This window comes from Micromys minutus (assembly GCF_963924665.1).
Source record: "Micromys minutus genome assembly, chromosome: 11".
Taxonomy (NCBI): Eukaryota; Metazoa; Chordata; class Mammalia; order Rodentia; family Muridae; genus Micromys; species Micromys minutus.
This window is the reverse complement of record NC_137980.1, coordinates 60451774-60459273: the sequence shown is the minus strand read 5'-3', so window position 1 is coordinate 60459273 and position 7500 is coordinate 60451774.

Sequence of the window (7500 nt, the reverse complement as noted above, 5' to 3'; positions counted from 1 at the left end):
CTGACCCTAATCTTAAGACTAACCCTATTTCTAATTCTAACCCTAACACTAATCCTTAACTAAAACCTAACCCCCTAATAATAACGATAACACTAAACCTAACCCTAACCCTAACCCTAACCCTAACACTAACCCCTAACCCCTAACACTAACCCTAACCCTAACCCCTAACCCTAACCCTAACCCTAACCCTAACCCTAACCCTAACTCTAACCCTAACCCTATCCCTAACCCTAACCCTTACCCTAACACTAACACTAACCTTAACCCTAACCCTAACCTTAACCCTCACCCTAACCCTCACCTTAACCCTAAACCTAACCCTAACACTAACCCTAACACCCTAAATCCTAAACCCTAAACCCCGAAAAACCCTAAACACTAATTACAAAAGCACCCTAAACCCTAAACTATGAACACTAAACGCTAAAAAACCCTAAACACTAAACCCTAAACACTAAACCCTAAACAAGCCTAAACCCTAAAACCAATAACACTATATCCTAAACAACCCTAAACCCTTAACCCTAAACATTATACCCTAAACCCTAAAACACTATACAACCTTAAACCCTATACCTTAAAATATCCTAAATCATAAATCCTGAACAACCCTAAACACTAAATTATAAACAACCCTAAAAAACCCTAAACAACTCTAAACGCTAAAACCTAAACAACCCTAAACATTAAACAATCTTAAACGCTAAACCCTATACCCTAAACCTAAACCACCCTAAAACTTAAACAATCCTAAACCCTAAACCTTAAACCATAAACCCTAAATTTTAAAACATAAATCTAAGAATAACCCTAAATATAACCCTAACCCTAACCCTAACCGTAACCATAACACTAAACTCTAAACCCTAAACCTAATCCACCCTAAACCTTAAACAATCCTAAACCATAAACCTTAGACCCTAAACCCTAAATCTAACCCTAACCCTAAACCCTCCCTGACCCTAACCCTAACCCTAACCCTAACCCTAACCCTAACCCTAACCCTAAACCTAACCCTAAACCTAACCCTGACCCTAATCCTAACACTAAACCTATTTCTAATTCTAACCCTAACACTAATCCTAAAATTAAACCTAACCCCCTAATAATAACCCTAACCCTAACACTAACCCTAACCCCTAACCCTAACCCTAACCCTAACACAAACCCTAACACTAACCCCCTAACTTTTACCCTAACCCTAACCCTAACTCTAAACCTAACCCTTACCATAACCTTAACCCTTACCCTAACCCCATCCCTAACCCTAACCCTAACCGTAACCATAACACTAAACTCTAAACCCTAAACCTAATCCACCCTAAACCTTAAACAATACTCAACCATAAACCTTAAACCCTAAACCCTAAATCTAACAATAAACCTAAACCTAACCCTAAATCTAACCCTAACCCTATCCCTAACCCTAAACCTAACCCTGACCCTAACCCTGACCCTAATCCTAACACTAACCATAACCCTAACCCTAACACTAACCCTAACCTTAACCCTAACCCTAACCCTAACCCTAACCCTAACTCTAACCCTAACCCTAACCCTAACCGTAACCATAATACTAAACTCTAAACCCTAAACCTAATCCACCCTAAACCTTAAACAATCCTCAACCATAAACCTTAAACCCTAAACCCTAAATCTAACAATAAACCTAAACCTAACCCTAAATCTAACCCTAACCCTATCCCTAACCCTAAACCTAACCCTGACCCTAACCCTGACCCTAATCCTAACACTAACCATAACCCTAACCCTAACACTAACCCTAACCTTAACCCTAACCCTAACCCTAACCCTAACCCTAACTCTAACCCTAACCCTAACCCTAACCGTAACCATAATACTAAACTCTAAACCCTAAACCTAATCCACCCTTAAACTTAAACAATCCTAAACCATAAACCTTAAACCTTAAACCATAAATCTAACAATAAACCTAAACCTAACCCTAAATCTAACCCTAACCCTAACCCTAACCCAAAACATAAACCTGACCCTAACCCTAATCCTAATCCTAACACTAATCATAAACCAAGCACTAACCCTAACCCTAACCCTAAACCTAACCCTAAACCTCACACTATCCTAATCCTAACACTAAACCCTAAACTTTAAATCTAACCCTAACCCTAACCCTACCCTTAACCCTAAACCTAACCATATTTCTAAACCTAACCCTGACCCTAATCCTAACACTAACCCTATTTCTAATTCTAACCCTAACACTAATCCTAAACTAAAACCTAACCCCTAATAATAACCCTAACACTAAACCTAACCCTAACCCTAACCCTAACCCTAACACTAACACTAACCCCTAACCCCTAACACTAACCCTAAACCAAACCCCTAACCCTAACCCTAACCCTAACCCTAACTTTAACCTTAACCCTAACCCTAACCCTAACCCTATCCCTAACACTAACCCTTATTCTAACACTAACACTAACCTTAACCCTAACCCTAACCTTAACCCTCACCCTAACCCTCACCTTAACCCTAAACCTAACCCTAACACTAACCCTAACACCCTAAATCCTAAACCCTAAACCCCGAAAAACCCTAAACACTAATTCTAAAAGCACCCTAAACCCTAAACTATAAACACTAAACGCTAAAAAACCCTAAACCCTAAATCCTAAACACTAAACTCTAAACAATCCTAAACCCTAAAACCATTAACACTATACCCTAAACAACCCTAAACCCTTAACCCTAAACATTATACCCTAAACCCTAAAACACTATACAACCTTAAACCCTAAACCTTAAAATATCCTAAATCATAAATCCTGAACAAGCCTAAACACTAAATCATAAACAACCCTAAAAAACCCTAAACAACTCTAAACGCTAAAACCTAAACAACCCTAAACATTAAACAATCTTAAACGCTAAACCCTATACCCTAAACCTAAACCACCCTAAAACTTAAACAATCCTAATCCCTAAACCTTAAACCATAAACCCTAAATTTTAAACCATAAGTCTAAGAATAACCATAACCCTAACCCTAACCCTAAACCTAAACCTAACCCTAACCCCAACCCTAACCTTTACCCCATAACCCTAACCCTAATTTAAGCCTAACATAACCCCATAACCTTAAATCTAAGCCTAACTCTAACCCTAATGCTAACCCTAACCCTAACCCTAACCTTAACCCCTTAACCTTAATCCCTAAACCCTAAACCCTGAACAACCATAAATCCTAAACCCTGAACAACCCTAAATCATAAACCCTGAATAACCCTAAACACTAACCTCTAAACAACCCTAAACAAACCTAATCACTAAACCATAAACAACCCTAAACACTAAACCCTAAACAACCCTATACCCTAAACCTTAAACACTAAACCCTAAATAACCCTAAACCCTAAACCATTAACACTATACCCTAAACAACACTAAACACTAAACCCAAAAAAACCCTTAAACCTAAACCTTAAACACTAAACCTTAAACAACCCTAAACCCTAAACACTAAACCCTAAACAACCCTAAACTTTTAAACCTAAACACAATACCCTAAACAACCCTAAACCTTAATCTATCCTAAACTCTAAACCCTAAACCCTTAACCTAAACCACCCTAAATCTTAAACAATCCTAAACCCAAAACCTTAAACCCTAAACTCTAAACCCTAAACCCTAACCCTAACCCTAACCCTAACCCTAACCCTAACCCTAACCTAACCCTAACCCTAACCCTAACCCTAACATAACCCTAACCCTAACCCTAACCCTAACCCTAACACTAACCGTAACAATAACACTAAACTCTAAACCCTAAACCTAATCCACCCTAAAGTTTAAACAATCCTAAACCATAAACCTTAAACCCTAAACCCTAAATCTAACAATAAACCTAAACCTGACCCTAAATCTAACCCTAACCCTAACCCTAACCCTAAACCTAATCCTGACCCTAACAGTAACCCTAATCCTAACACTAACCATAACCTTAACCCTAACCCTAATCCTAACCTTAACCCTAACCCTAACCCTAACCCTAACCCTAACCCTAACCCTAACCCCTTAACCTTAATCCCTAAACCCTAAACCCTGAACAACCATAAATCCTAAACCCTGAACAACCCTAAATCATAAACCCTGAATAACCCTAAACACTAACCTCTAAACAACCCTAATCACTAAACCATAAACAACCCTAAACACTAAAACCTAAACAACCCTATATCCTAAACCTTAAACACTAAACCCTAAATAACCCTAAACCCTAAACCATTAACACTATACCCTAAACAACACTAAACACTAAACCCAAAACAACCCTAAAACCTAAACCTTAAACACTAAAACTTAAACAACCCTAAACTCTAAACACTAAAGCCTAAACAACCCTAAACTTTTAACCCTAAACACTATACCCTAAACAACCCTAAACCTTAAACAATCCTAAACTCTAAACCCTAAACCCTTAACCTAAACCACCCTAAATCTTAAACAATCATAAACCCTAAACCTTAAACCCTAAACACTAAACCCTAAACCCTAAACCTAAAAATAACCATAACCCTAACCCTAACCCCTAACCCTTACCCTAACCCTAACCATAACCCTAATCCTAACCCTAACCCTAACCCTAACCCCTAACCCTAACCCTAACCTAACCCTAACCCTAACACTAACCCTAACACAAACCCTAACACTAACCCCCTAACTTTTACCCTAACCCTAACCCTAACCCTAAACCTAACCCTTACCATAACACTAACCCTAACCCTAACCCCATCCCTAACCCTAACCCTAACCGTAACCATGACACTAAACTCTAAACCCTAAACTTAATCCACCCTAAACCTTAAACAATCCTAAACCATAAACCTTAAACCCTAAACCCTAAATCTAACAATAAACCTAAACCTAACCCTAAATCTAACCCTAACCCTATCCCTTACCCTAAACCTAACCCTGACCCTAACCCTAACCCTAATCCTAACACTAACCTTAACCCTAACCCTAACACTAACCCTAACCTTAACCCTAACCCTAACCCTAACCCTAACCCTAACTCTAACCCTAACCCTAACCCTAACCGTAACCATAATACTAAACTCTAAACCCTAAACCTAATCCACCCTTAAACTTAAACAATCCTAAACAATAAACCTTAAACCCTAAACCCTAAATCTATCAATAAACCTAAACCTAACCCTAAATCTAACCCTAACCCTAACCCTAAACATAAACCTGACCCTAACCCTAATCCTAATCCTAACACTAATCATAACCCAAAAACTAACCCTAAACCTAACCCTAAACCTAACCCTAAACCTCACACTGTCCCTAATCCTAACACTAAACCCTAAACTTTAAATCTAACCCTAACCCTAACCCTACCCTTAACCCTAACCCTAACCATATTTCTAAACCTAACCCTGACCCTAATCCTAACACTAACCCTATTTCTAATTATAACCCTAACACTAATCCTAAACTAAAACCTAACCCACTAATAATAACCCTAACACTAAACCTAACCCTAACCCTAATCTTAACCCTAACCCTAACACTAACCCCTAACCCCTAACACTAACCCTAACCCAAACCCCTAACCCTAACCCTAACCCTAACCCTAACCTTAACCCTAACCCTAACCCTAACCCTATCCCTATCCCTAACCCTAACCCTTATTCTAACACTAACACTAACCTTAACCCTAAACCTAACCTTAACCCTCACCCTAACCCTCACCTTAACCCTAAACCTAACCCTAACACTAACCCTAACACCCTAAATCCTAAACTCTAAACCCCGAAAAACCCTAAACACTAATTCCAAAAGCACCCTAAACCCTAAACTATAAACACTAAACGCTAAAAAACCCTAAACCGTAAACACTAAACACTAAACCCTAAACAAGCCTAAACCCTAAAACCATTAACACTATACCCTAAACAATCCTAAACTCTTAACCCTAAACATTATACCCTAAACCCTAAAACACTATACAACCTTAAACCCTAAACCTTAAAATATCCTAAATCATAAATCCTGAACAAGCCTAAACACTAAATCATAAACAACCATAAAAAAACCCTAAAAAACTCTAAACGCTAAAACCTAAACAACCCTAAACATTAAACAATCTTAAACGCTAAACCCTATACCCTAAACGTAAACCACCCTAAAACTTAAACAATCCTAAACCCTAAACCTTAAACCATAAACCCTAAATTTTAAACCATAAATCTAAGAATAACCATAACCCTAACCCTAAACCCTAACCCTTACCCTAACCCTAACCCTAACCCTAACCCTAACCCTAAACCTAATCCTAACCCTTACCCTAACCCTAACTTTAACCCTAACCCTAACCCTAACACTAAACCCTAAACCCTAAACCTAACCCTAACCCTAAAACTAAACTTTAAATCCTAAACATAATCTACCCTAAACCTTAAACAATCCTAAACCCTAAACCCTGAACCCTAAACCTAACCCTAACCCTAACCCTAAAACTAACCATAACCCTAACACTAAATTGTAAACCCTAAATTTAAGTTACGATAAAACTTAAACAATCCTAAACCCTAAACCTTAAACCCTAAACCTAACAATTACCATAACCCTAACCCTAATCCTAACCCTAACCCTAACCCTAAACGTAACCCTAACACTAAACCTAACCCTAACCCTAATCCTAACCCTAAACCTAACCCTAACACTAAACCTAATCCTAACCCTAACCCTAACCCTAAACCTGACCCTAACCCTAACCCTAACCCTAACCCTAATCCTAACTCTAACCCTAATCATAACAATAAACCTAAACCTAACCCTAACCCTAACCATAACCTAACACTAACTTTAACCCTAACCCTAACCCTAACCCTAACAGTAATCCCTAAACCCTAAACCTAACCCAAACCATATCCCAAACACAAAACTCTAAACCCTAAAAATAATCATACCTAAACCTTAAATAATTCTAAATCCTAAACCTTTACCCTAAACCCTAAACCCTAAACCTAACAATATCCATGACCCTAAACGTAACCCTAAACATAACCCTAACCCTAACCCTAATCCGAACACTAAACCCTAAACCCTAAACCTAACCCTAACCTTAACACTAAACTCTAAACCCTAAACCTAATCTACCCTAAACCTTAAACAATCCTAAACCCAAAACCTTAGACCCTAAACACTAAACCCTAAACCTAACAAACCTAACCCTAACCCTAACCCTAACCCTAACCCTAAACCTAACCCTAACCGTAACCCTAACCCTAAACCTAACCCTAACCTTAAGCCTAACCATAAACCTAACCCTAACCCTAAACCTAACCTTAACCCTAACCCTAACCCTAAACCTAACAATAAACATAATCATAACCCTTACCCTAACCCTAACCCTAACCCTAACCGTAACCCTAACCCTAACCCTAACCGTAACACTAACCCTAACCCTAACCCTAACCCTAACCCTAACCCTAACCCTAACCCTAA